Here is a 12,525-nt window from a genome sequence, read left to right on the forward strand (position 1 = left end):
AAGTTTATCAAGTTCCTCCACCTCACCARTGCATTGTTGAAGGAAGTTCACTCATGGACTTAAGCTGGAGTTCTGTATGGTCCCTTCTCGCTGCCTGGGGTTAAAGGCAACAGAAAGCTGACAAACCGTCCCAAAGGAGAAAAGTCAATCCCTTCTGTCTCTGGATAGTCTAATCTATCTCTGTCTGAAAAGAAACCCTGGCACGGACCTGCCTATAAATCTACACAGAACTAAAACAGCTGAAGAAGAAAGAGAATTAAACCCAACCAAACCAAACAAACCACAAACAACAACAAAATTAAAAGATGTTCTCCCTCTCTGCTTGCTATGGAAGAAGTTAAGGTAGGTGATCCTCTGACAGGAGTAGGTTTTTTTTTGTCTGTGGGTTGAGAATCAGCCTGAAATTTCAGCATCAGTGATAAAGGTCAGCAGAGAAATAAGGGCAAAACAAATGGTAACAGACCACAGCTGTGAGATGGTGCTCCTGCAACTTTTGCAGGAACTCACGTACAGCTGAGCCATCACTGCTCATGTTAATCTTATTTAAACCCATCTCTGCACCGGGGAAGTGTGAGACAGCAAACACATTGCCAATCTCCTAACAGGCCTCTCAGGAGGATCCAGAAAACTACAGAACAATTAATTTGACGTACACATTGAGCAAATTGATAGGAACTGTTACAAAGAACAGAGAGCTGGATGCCACATGCTGGGGAACAGTCCACATGGCATTGCAACAATTGCCCTGTAAATCCATTAGCATTGCTAGAGAATCTTTGTAGTGAGGACAAATATGGCCAGATCAATCCGCTCGTCTGATCTCCACACAAATACGTAACTTGTCAAAAGATGGCAAAGAAAAGATGGCATTAAACATTCAGTTTCYCTATGAAAATAGGTCTCTACCAGTGTTCCACAGGTGTTTTGTAGGACACAGCTGGATAAATGGTTTGGAAAAGGGGGAAGAACRGTGTGCAGGAAGAGCACCCTACTGATGCCAAGGTGCTCATTGCAATAAAAACAGAGACTTACTGAAAGAACTGCAAATGATCTCACATAGCAAAGGACTAAATTGWAAAATGGGAGACAAAACTCAGTGTTGGCAGGTATAAAGAGAGTGGTGGGGAGGAAAACAACCCCAATCCTACAAACACAATATAGGTGAGCTGCTACTCTCTTACCACAGGGAGAGAACTTGTGTTCAACAGGGACRTACATTAAAAATGATGGTTTCATTTCAGCAAACACTGTTAAAAATTACGAGAAACATAGACCACCACAGAAAACGCCCTCCAGCCAGCATTTAAAAAACAGATGCTGCACACTGAATACGTTATCTAGCTTGCATGCAGTCTTCCAGTCTCAGAAAGACACAGCAGAATAAGGGAAAGCAGAGAGGAGAACAACGATGATCAAAGGTATGAAATGGATTCTGATCAAGGAACTAAATAGACATGCATTTTACAGCCTGCAAGACAAACAATCAAGGTAGTATCAAAGAGATCTGTGATAAATGGAGCACCACAAAGGCAGTGGATAAGGAATCATTTGTCTCTTACAAGACAGGAACAAAAGAGCATCAAACAAAATTATCAGGCAGTAAATTCAAAATAAAGAAAAGAAGATACTTCTTTACACATACATTATTCTACCTTAGGACTCACTGCGCAGGATACTGTGGATGATAAAAATGCACACACTTTTAAAAAGAGTAAGACAAAACTAATGGAAGAAAAATCTATCACAGGTTATTAAACCAAAGATACCATCTCTGCTTCAGGAAGTTTGTAAGATGCAGATTGCTGAAAGCTGGGAAAATATACTGGGAAGCACTACTACGTGCTTGGGCTTTTACTGTCTTCTGTAGGCACCTGCTGTCAGTCCCTGGCCAGGCTGTGACAACAGCACAGTAGCGCAGCTCCACAGGAGCTGATCTCGAGGACAAATATCCACACGTCAATCGAATGGTTTCACTTTCAGCAAGAAGCAGACTGGTCCTGCTGCCTGAATGGGTACTCCCAGCTGGAAACATCTCCTGCAGCACCCAAAATGTAACCCGCCTACGCACCCGGAGCCTGTTCRGCAAGGCGCGCACGTCGGCAGGAAGCGGGGACAATGGGCGGACTTGCTTCAGAAGAACACTCCTAACCCACACCAAAACGCTCCTGCAGATACACCTGTGCCCCACGAAACACACCCTTGCTGACCTGGAACTGAACACTGTCCTGACCCAGGGACCCTCCTGCAGCTGCCCTTCAGGACGTGCCATGCCCCAAAGGGTGACCAAGGCTGAGCCGGGGCTTGCTACAGGGTCAGTCCTGCAGCATCTTCTCATGCAACAAAACTTTTTGCCTCACAAATACACATACACGCTGGCTTTTAGCCATCTCTACTCTAAAAAAATACCCCTGGCACCTTTCTTATAATGAGGAAACCACAGTTATATTTGTATTTTGAAAATTATTAAAGACATAGTTCTATGCCTTCTTCCAAGGAGACAACCAGTATATAATGCCAAGTGATAGATGCCAAAGAAGGTTATAGACATGCAAAATATATGTTAACATTAGAAACTTTATTGAAATTTTCTCATCACAGCAGCTTGGCTCTTACAAAGTAGTTAAATATAGCATGACATTGCATTTCTTTTCATGGAAAACACTATTTTAATGACATTATATTGCCCTTACTACAAAGGCACCTTTTAAGTAAGATGAGAAGTTGATTTTCCAGTTTACAGACAGATCTAATATTTACCTGAAGCGTATTCTCCTAGAAAGAGCAATACACCTTAAAAACAAACAAACCTTCAAAATGCTTCTGGATCTTGACCTCTGCTACTTAATTTTGCATTTGCCTAATCATGCAAAGTGGAAAACACCAGCTTAATATTAAATGGAACATCTTCACAYGTACAAAAAGCCTTTCGATTTATCTTGAATTCCTGACTCTGCCAATTTAATCTCTTGTCTGAGCCTCTTCCAAAGGAGACTACTACTTCCTTAAACAAAAGGTTAAGGGATCATTTTTGAAGAACAGTGATACTTTTGACCTTGACACAAAGTACACAATTGATGGGAAAAGTCACCGAAGAAACTTCCAACATTAACATGACTGAGCTGAACCTTTACCTGCAACCCAATTGAAAAGAAARGTTTGCACCCCACTTGCAGAAGGTGCTTAAATAACCACAGAGTTCTGTATAAGAGGGCTCAAGGGCAATCAAAACTACTGAAAAACAAAAAAGGCCTTCTTCAGAATTAACAACACAGGATCAGAACCTTCCCTTCAGAAAGCCAAAGAAAAACTGAAAAGGCATTTTAAAGATCTGTAAGTACATATCAGTCTTCTTTCATTTACACCGGATCTGGGAAAGCAACAGAGAGAGAAACGATTTTTTTTTTCTTGTCTGGGTCTGCCTTGTACAGACTAAAATAAAATCAATTGCCCTGTGGAAAAGCCTTGTAAAGAAAACTCATAAATCGTATTTATTTATCTATTTTTTTTCATCATGTAGAGGAACACAAGCTTGGGTATTCTTGTCACAGTGCCAGATGGTAAAAGAACCATAACAATCACTGTTCTTCAACCCCAGGGACCACAGTCACTGTACTAAAGATGAAAAGATACTTAACAATTCACAAAACTATTTGACCYTTTGATTGTCTCTGTTAGACAGCATTAAATTCCATCAACAGGCATCCACAGCCAAAATATTATGTACTTATTCTTCCTAAGCAATACACAAGGAGAATGAAAACTTCAGAGYAAGATCCACCCCTGCTGAAATTGTAAAGCAGATTGGAAAGCTTTTTACATTTCCTACAAGGAAAAAAAATGCTGGGAAGAGGTCTTAAATCCTTCCCATATCTGTCAATTAAAGGTTATCTCAGCAGTGCACCCTTTCACTTAGGGTTCACATTTTATCCAATAGCTAATGCATGTCAAGTCTATGAAAGGTCTGTGAATGCCTGAAAGCAAAGGCTGGAGCTCAGACCTCAATAATGGGCAGCAGGTCTGACTGCAGAGCATCCATCTATCACAGACATTGATACTGCTGCCTCTGATCATTTTTCCAAAGAAATTAGAAAGCTCTCCTGTGTATTTGTTTAGAATCCAATATCGCAGGCATCATGATGTATTAGGAAAAAAAATCTTTACTCTCAGTGTGGTGAGGCACTGGAAAAGGTTGCCCAGAGATCTGTGCATGCCCCATCCCTGGCAGTGTTAAAGCTGGATGGTTCCCTGAGCAACCTGGTCTAGTGAAAGGCATCCCTGCCCGTGGCCGGGGATTGGATGATCTTTAAGGCTGCTTCCAACCCACAACATTCTATGACTCTATGATTGAGCAATTCCCCCCAGTCCAAAAAAATACCCTGCAGTCACAGCTGAAACAGGAATTTTCACACCAAAAGACCCAGACCAAGTCACTTCTAGTCACTGTCATCTGGAACTGGGCAAGAGACAACCTGCTGATTTAAACCAGTAGGTCTCATTTTTGTACTTGCACAGGCAAATCCTACTTGCACCTCACCTAAAAATCCTCTTTTATTTACTTTTTTCCCCAAGCTAGGCCCAGACTCTTCCAACTTTTCCAATGACATTTCAGCAGAGCCCCATTTAGGATCTGAAGGATGGTAAAACGTTTTCTGTTCTTCACTTTGAACACGCCCCAGCTGAAGGCAGCTCATGTACTCCAGGTACTCAGTGCTCATGCAGTATCAACGCGCCACTGACGAGACATTTTATGCAGATATTTAAATCAGGCCACACCCATAAYAATGATAATAATTAACTACCATCCATGGCACCAAGGAGTTGCAAAGTGAACGTCAAGGAAAAGAACCTTTTAGTTATTTAAAGATTTTGAAGTGTTGTGATGAGATGCTGCTTGTTTGCATAGGGAAAGAACTTGTTAACTGGTCTGCACTGCAGACAAACATCAACAAACTTTGATAGATTTCCTTTGCCTGTGTGCCTGCCAACATTTATTTTTAATAGATATTGTGGTTGTTCTCCAAAAGYTGAAATGTTATTTTGCACTAAGTGCACCAAAACTTTTCTTACGAACATTATTACCACAAGCATAAAACTTCTGTTTCTGTGTGAAAGTTTGTTAGAAACGGTTTCACAACCACACGACACAAGGAAACTCAATTAATTGTATTTTTGAATTTCCCATTGCCAGATGGATTGTTACTCAAGGCTGGCATAACGATTTAAATACCAGCACTAGGTCCAGCCACCCTGAATTCAGAATATGGCACTGTGGGTAGAGAGAACAGTTCCCCTCAAAATGGCTCTAATGAAGATGAATTTGCACAAACTGAAACAAATTCTTCACAGCCACGGAAGGATTTGCTGAGACACCRGGTCACAGGAGGCTAATGGCACTACGACACACCTACTAAATCTTCTCTCTGCAAGCTTAATGCAATAAAGAAAATCCCTTTGTGGCCGATACTGCCGCAGGTGCCACAGTGGAGACGAGGCGGCCACAGAGGTCCCGAGGCTGCGAGTGTCACTCTGCCCAGCAGCCCCCAGCTCTGTAAAGGGAGTGAGGAGCTGGCCAGGACCGTGGTTGTTCTGAGCTCTGCTCAAGGGGAGAAAATCAAACGTGACCTGGCAAAGGAAAGAGTGAATGCAGCGAGTGGTATACKGCCTCATCGGAGGGATAAAACAGGGAGCAGCTTATGCCGTGACCTGCTGAGAGACGATCAGTGGGACATCCTTCCTCCGGTTTAAGGAGCTGGGGAGAAAACACGGACAAACATGAAGTTACTGAAGTGAAGGAGAAGACACACTTTCTCCTCCTCCTCRAACTTATTCTCTTAGTTTTACTTGGACAAATCTGAAACGGTCTTGTTAGAGCAAGAGAAAGAACGAGATGCAAGCAGCTTATTTTTGACCAGGAGCGGCAGACATTTAAATTACCAGTCTTGCTACCGATTTTGGACACTAGCCACRGCTGGGGATTTTACCCGTAATTCTCACTGACATTAATTCACAGACTGGCTCCCTGACCAGAAAAGGTCTTGCTCTGGCCTGACCCATAACAAGGAACCTGGAGTGGAGGGTTCATCTGACTCATGGTAATTGCCTTACCGGCATATCGGATGAAGGACAGTTTCTGAGGTATCAAGTCTACGCACAGACACAGGATCTGCAATCTCCTGGCACACGCTGCAACAGCCGAGGAAAATTGTTACTGTAAGAACCGAGTATGTCAGTAGGAAGCAAGTGATATAACCATTGTCTGTTTCTTCCAAATATATAGTTAAAGGAGCAAAAAACCTGAGGTTTTGAGAGCCACAAGAGAACTATCCGAACATGGCAAGAGAACTCTGAAATGCTACTGCAGTGCACTGGTTTTTAATAAATGAAGTCACTGTAATAGTTATATCGAGCATTTATTCCTGCATTTTCAAAACAGAAATCTGCTAGTTATTGAAGATAATCTGCTCACAGTATCAAAGGAGAATCACATATTGGCAGACTCCTCTCAAGTCACACGGCCACATTATAACTCCAACTCCGTGCAAATACTTCTTTATTTCCCTTCAATGTGAATAATAAATTGGGGATGAACTAATGCCACTTACTTAAAATAAACACCCACATTTACAAAAAAAAATAAAGACTGAAAAACACAAGTGAAAGCAGAGCTGTTACCTACTTATTCCTCCCTTTAAGGTCGGGGATCCTTGAAGACTGAATTTGGACTTTCCCTGTAGCACGCTACACTGTGAAAAGGCAGCAAAACCGAAACTGTATTCAAGATAATTATGCATCTTATCCAACACCCCTAAAATAGCAACAACTTTGTGATAGTTCTACCTGTCATTTTGCAAGGAAACTTTCCTACATATCTTGAACGAGCTCAAGATATAGCTTCAAAAGAAAAAGGAGAATGGGGGGGAAGATTCCTGATGGCTATAATTGAGATGGGATATTTTCTGATCCGTGCTTTTGCAGGAGAGGGTTGGGTTTTTTTAATAATTGCTTAGAAAAGTTCCTCTCATTTCTTTGGATCATCTCTCAAATTTAATAACCTTTAAATAGTTCATTTATTCATTAATTTTTGTGCCAAGTCACCTGCACAAATGTCCACAAAAATCTGCCTACTCCTTCTATATTCAAAAACAATTTACTTCAGAAATCCAGACTTGTCCAGCAGAGTCTGAAAAAATAAAATTATTTCTTTCWAGCTAAAGGAAGGAAGGAACCAAAGGAAGGAAACTTGTAAACGACTAAATTTCCTGAATAAATATTTCTTGTGTCCCTCATTTGGGCATTGCAGATTGAAAACTAAGCCTCTGCCTCTGGGACAGCAYAGTCCCAACTTTCGAGTTAATGCAGTTTTTCAATCATTCTTTAACATGAATCATTAATGTGCATACTTATGCTGAAGCCATTAAGTGTTACTGCTATGTCCCACAAACATTCATTAATTTATCTATAACATACTGCCATCTGGTAGGGGAACAGGATTATCTCCGTTTTACAGATGAAGAACTCTGAGGGAAACAAACAAATAAACAAACAAAAGAAAACCCCCAAAACAACTAATGACTTGAGCAAGTTATTTCAAGAAATCTGGCAGATCGAGTCCAGATTTCTTCAGCCACAGCACACTGCTTTTAAAGCAAATTTATTCCTTATCACTTCCAGAAACCTTAATTTCCAATTCGCCCAGAAATATAAAAGAAACGAAACATGAATCCATGTTTTCTTTCAACAATGCCTTTAATAAAGCTGTACATACATGACCTATATGGTAGGTTCATCAAGTCAGCAACTGATATACATTGATATTATTAAAAGTTTAATATGTTTTAAGCAAGATTGACCTCTGAATGAACCACAGTACGCTTTGGGATTTAAAACAATCTGTTGTAGGCTAATTTTTCACATTAGGTCTGTATTTAACAGCAACAGTAATTTTAAAATTTAATTTGGCCTCCTGCATCATGCACACAGAAATAAATCTCTCTCAAGATAAATCATTCAAATGTGCACTATATCAATATCAACATATTTTTTTTTCTGCTTGGGGATAATTCTGATAATAATTTAGCAACACAATCATGGGAAAAGCAGTAACACCGATTCCCTTTCTAGCATGAAAGCAAAGTAGCTTGCAAGGCATGCCTTGGATTTGAGAAGCAGCAGAAGGAACTCCACACCCCTCTACCACTTTTAAATATAACAGCAAAACAAAAAACTCAGCAGCTATTTCAGGAAGCTTAGTTGTTCAAATAAGAAAATACTTACAAGCAGAGGCTGGGGGTACACTCTACAAAAAAGCCTTTTCTAGAGACAGAGTACCCATTATTAACACAAGTTTTGAAGAAAATCGGGAGGAAGTACATCTAAGGATCAAATCAGAAGCAGTCTTGCAGATTATTTTAAACTATGCATGATGGATGCATGCTGCTCTGTCCTCATTTCAAACTGCACAGACTTTTCCCTGTGATAATCTATTCCAGATGAAGCAACTGATATTTCCAGTTTCAGCCAAAGAGAAATGGAAAAAAAGGGGGCAACCCCCCCCCCCCCGAACCGATAACTCTTTGCTATTTAATGATTAATCAGYATGAAACCTTCACTCAACATTTAACTTTCTCTTATTTACTGAGCTCTTTAATACAGAAGGGAAAGTAAATAAAAGGAAGAACGGCAATTCTTGATTTCTTGCCAGTTTACAGTATTAAAAAAAGAATCTGCGCCACGGGTTGGCAGGCAGCCACACTTACAGTAAGCTATCTACTGTTTCACCCCGCAGGAAGGACAAAGGATTCAGTGTGGGGCTGCTGGGCTTCTCTCTGTCAAATGCACCCTTCAAAACAGATCCCAGGAATATTAAAAACTGCGTGCAATTAAGAGTATGTTTTTTGTGATCCTTCCCTCTTTTGGGGGATGTTTTTAAAAAGCTTGGAGTGTCGTCGTTGAGAAAGCAGGGAAAGGAAACAGCAGCACTGCAGCCACTGCACTGACATTTTAACTTTCTAAATCGAGTTACTCCAGCAGAAGTATAAGGTGCTGGGTTAAGCAGTTTGGTTCTTATTTCTGTTTCCTCATGACACGAGTGCACACTGCTGCTTCGTGCCCTCTCCAGCTGCACRGCACCCACTCCTACAGAAGGATTTTCACAGGATTGTGCCACAGGGAACCCCATCTTCTGAGGGCTTATACCTACGGCTTCCTAGGGTACACAGGCAGCTGTTTGCCAGCAGTGAGGAAATCTGAAAGGAGTTCTGACTTCGGGGGATAACTCTTTTGGTGCACTGTTTCATTCCACGTGCATCACGCATTATTCCCACATCGTGGTCACTCAGAACCATTTGAGACATTGGCAGGAGGCAGGAAGGAAGGAGGAACAGAGAGATGGGTGGAATTAAGGGCTGGGGAGAAAAGGAAAGGCAGGGTAAAAAGCAGCAACGAGCAGGAATTAGAATAGGCTAGAGTTAATAGAAAGAGCCAAAAGGAAGTGAATGAAAGCATGACTGAAGAGGAAACAAGTCGTTAGAGGACAAAGACAGTCACCACTCCGCATTATGAGGGAGAACGAATGTGTAAATACAGAGAATATGGATGAGAGTTAAGGATCAACGATTATAAATGAGCACAGCCTGAGTGCTCCCTCCACTACTAAAACAGAAATAAAAGGAACGCTGGTTCCACCTACAAGAAGTGAACATCCATGTGACCTGCCTTTGTTTTATTATGTAGCCTTGAAACTTTCCGTGAATTTCCGACTCTTCCACTCCTACCCTGCCCTTATTATGTCTGAAGGCATCCTAAATATCCCCATAAGCATCACTACACATCCAAAAAAAAAAAAAATCCTGCTTTCAGAATAGTGTTATTTTCTTGTCTCCAAACTGCAGCCTTTATTTATCTGATTCTTGGACTTGGGTGCCCAATTCTCAAAAATTAAGTGGTTTTGTTTACCTCYGAATTTAACAGTATTCAATCTTTAAACTTCAGTATCTCAGTCTCTCTAGTCTAAAAATGAATTTTCGGCTTAAACAGAAGAGAATGAAGGAATTTTTAGTTTCCATAAAACAGACAGTTTTTGCTTGCAGTCATGGGAAGGGCTGGAAACACTGATTTTTAAGTCCCTGACAGTCTTCCCCATCGACACCCCCTCCCCATCCCTCCTAGCTAAGCATGTAAAATTGCTCGGAGTACTGCAAGTCAGCAACAACCTTGTTTAAATGACCTTTGCATCTTCCTGGATGTCTCAGGTTAGATSCCAGGTCTGAAAGATACCAGTAAAGGTTGCAAAGACATGAAAATCACTGTCTGACACGCACCTTGCTGTAACAAGTATTTGATTTTTGGCGAGTTCAGGATAAGTACTAACTTTCTTTTCACACCARAAATGGGGGATGCTGATAGCAAAAGTGTTTTGATACAGAGCTGACAGTCCCATTTCTGTCTCCATCCTTCACATCACTCCTGGCTGGTTTTAGGAAAATCACTTCCCCACGTCTCCATTTCTGCATTCACAGAACTGGGGGGATTTCTTTTTGTTCCCTCGCTCTCATGGACTTTTCAAAACAGGTCTTACAGGACTTAGCCATCATATTTTGTTTCCAGGGCAGGTTTTGCTTTCACAGACACAGTATCTACTACACATACATTAGAGCTGCTGCAGCTCCCCAGCAGCAAGAGCTCCACGTACAGTGTCAAACAAAGTGCAAATTTGGTTAGCATGGAAACAAAACGGAACCCGCTTCCACAGCAGCAAAAATACTTGCTCTTATACCAAATTCAAGGAAACTGTTTTTGCTGGAAGTAGCATGTTTTTGAGAAGTTCCATAATGGTTGTGAAGCACAGCTTCCACAGAAGGTTGGTTTTCAGMTGTCTAATCTTCACCTACGCCATAACTTACAGCACAAGTTTTGATGTGTTTGCCTGCTCYTTTTATCTTTGTGAGGGTTTAGAGGACTCACTGGCTCTAAAGAACAACTTAGTCTCCCAAATAAAGTTATTGACATGAAAACAAAACCTTCACACATACAAAAATTTAGTTTCAAGGTAGCAATTAGCAAAAAAAAAAAAAAAAAAAAAAAAAAAAAAATCACTAAAGCTAGTTAATGTGTTCCTAATGCGCCACACAAATATTTTAACTTCAGGTACGAAATGCAGCAAGTGCTGGTGAGTTTCATAACAACATACTTGAGGAACAAAAAAAAAACCCAAACAAAAATTTTTAAAAATACCCAAATCTCTAAGCATGAAAAACACTCAATAATTAACAGATTTTCAAGCTTGATGGAAATSTTTCTGTATTTTAGTTTTAAATGAGATAATGGAGAGTAGGAGAGAAAGACAAGAAAAAATAAATTATAACTTCAAGATTAACACTTCCTACTTCAAAAATATTTTAAACATAAATGAATTCTTTGATTAAAAGTTTTGATAATTCTTAAAAAAAATYCAGAACCCACAAACTTGCTTACATAAAGCTGAGAACTTGCATATACTAGCTCCAATTCTGCAAAACACACAAACTCCCACTGACTTCAAGGAATGTAGACTTAGATTCACTATTTGCAAAAATACATTAACTTCAGCATTGGAAATACTTAGCCTCCCTAATCTGATTCCCCTCCCCAACAATTACAGAGCAATTACATGAGATAAGAACACATTTCTCGGCACCAGCTTTACATATTTTGAGAACCATGTCCAATTACAAATTTCMCTCACTGCTTAAATTTAAAAAATAATAAAACTTGCAAAGACTTAAAAAAAAATCTGTCACAGGGCTGAAGTGTCTCCCCCGAAGAACAAAGGAATTCACCTGAGCTCTGATCCAAAACATACTCAAAATCAACAGCCTTCCAGTTGATTTCAGCACGCCTCCCATCAGGCTGCCCGAGCACTGACCTGAGCAGCTTTGAGAAAAGCACTGTACTTCAATCCATGGAAATGCATGAAATCCACTATTTTTTTGCTCTTGTTGATCTTCTCAAGGTTTAAGACTCTTTGAGATGCCATCAGCTATAGCAACAGGTTTTTGTTTACACAAACAAATGACCTACAAAGTACACACTTAATCTTACCACCATGCAATTTTGATTATCTTGTACCTCTCTTTCAACCCTAGTCTTTTGTCAACTACACAAAAGTGAAACATTTTAAACAAACAAGAAYGTTTCTGTTCTGTCAAATTTCAAGTTGTCAGTGTTCCCCTATGAAAGCAGATTTTCTGACTTCTTAAAGGAATCTCTCTTATGCTGTGCCTGAAACACGGAATTTTTAATTTGTATTTCTTTCATTTGCAAAACTTTGGGGGAGAAAAAAGTTTTTTTTTAATCTAGCAATCACTGGATTCCATTCAGGTAGAAACGTTACAATTAACTTGAAAGAAAAAAAAAAAAGAAGTGGACAAAACTGAAAAAAGTTGAATAACTGCATCTTGCACATTATTGCATTAGACAATTAAACAACAATTAAGCAATAACATGAATTTTGCCATTATAGAATAGCTGCAGTATTAGTCTATATAA

General features: G+C 40.1%; 1 protein-coding gene and 1 long non-coding RNA gene across 5 annotated transcripts in view; both read right to left on the reverse strand.

Moving 5' to 3' along the window:
• The window catches only part of NR3C2 (nuclear receptor subfamily 3 group C member 2), a 188,166-nt gene that overhangs the window by 141,834 nt on the left and 33,807 nt on the right, over nucleotides 1–12,525 (reverse strand). The window lies entirely within an intron of this gene.
• On the reverse strand, nucleotides 2,563–8,505 carry LOC130575349 (uncharacterized). 2 transcript variants are annotated; one of them, XR_008965549.1, is made up of 4 exons: nucleotides 8,275–8,505; nucleotides 6,677–6,743; nucleotides 6,106–6,183; nucleotides 2,563–5,749 (listed from the first exon to the last, which is right to left on the reverse strand). It is a non-coding gene; the product is annotated as an uncharacterized LOC130575349 (long non-coding RNA). The 2 variants fall into 2 exon arrangements; XR_008965550.1 differs by having other exon boundaries at nucleotides 6,673–6,743.

The sequence above is a fragment of the Malurus melanocephalus genome, unplaced genomic scaffold (assembly GCF_030028575.1).
Source record: "Malurus melanocephalus ecotype Western Australia unplaced genomic scaffold, MMel_1.1 scaffold_105, whole genome shotgun sequence".
Lineage (NCBI taxonomy): Eukaryota > Metazoa > Chordata > Aves > Passeriformes > Maluridae > Malurus > Malurus melanocephalus.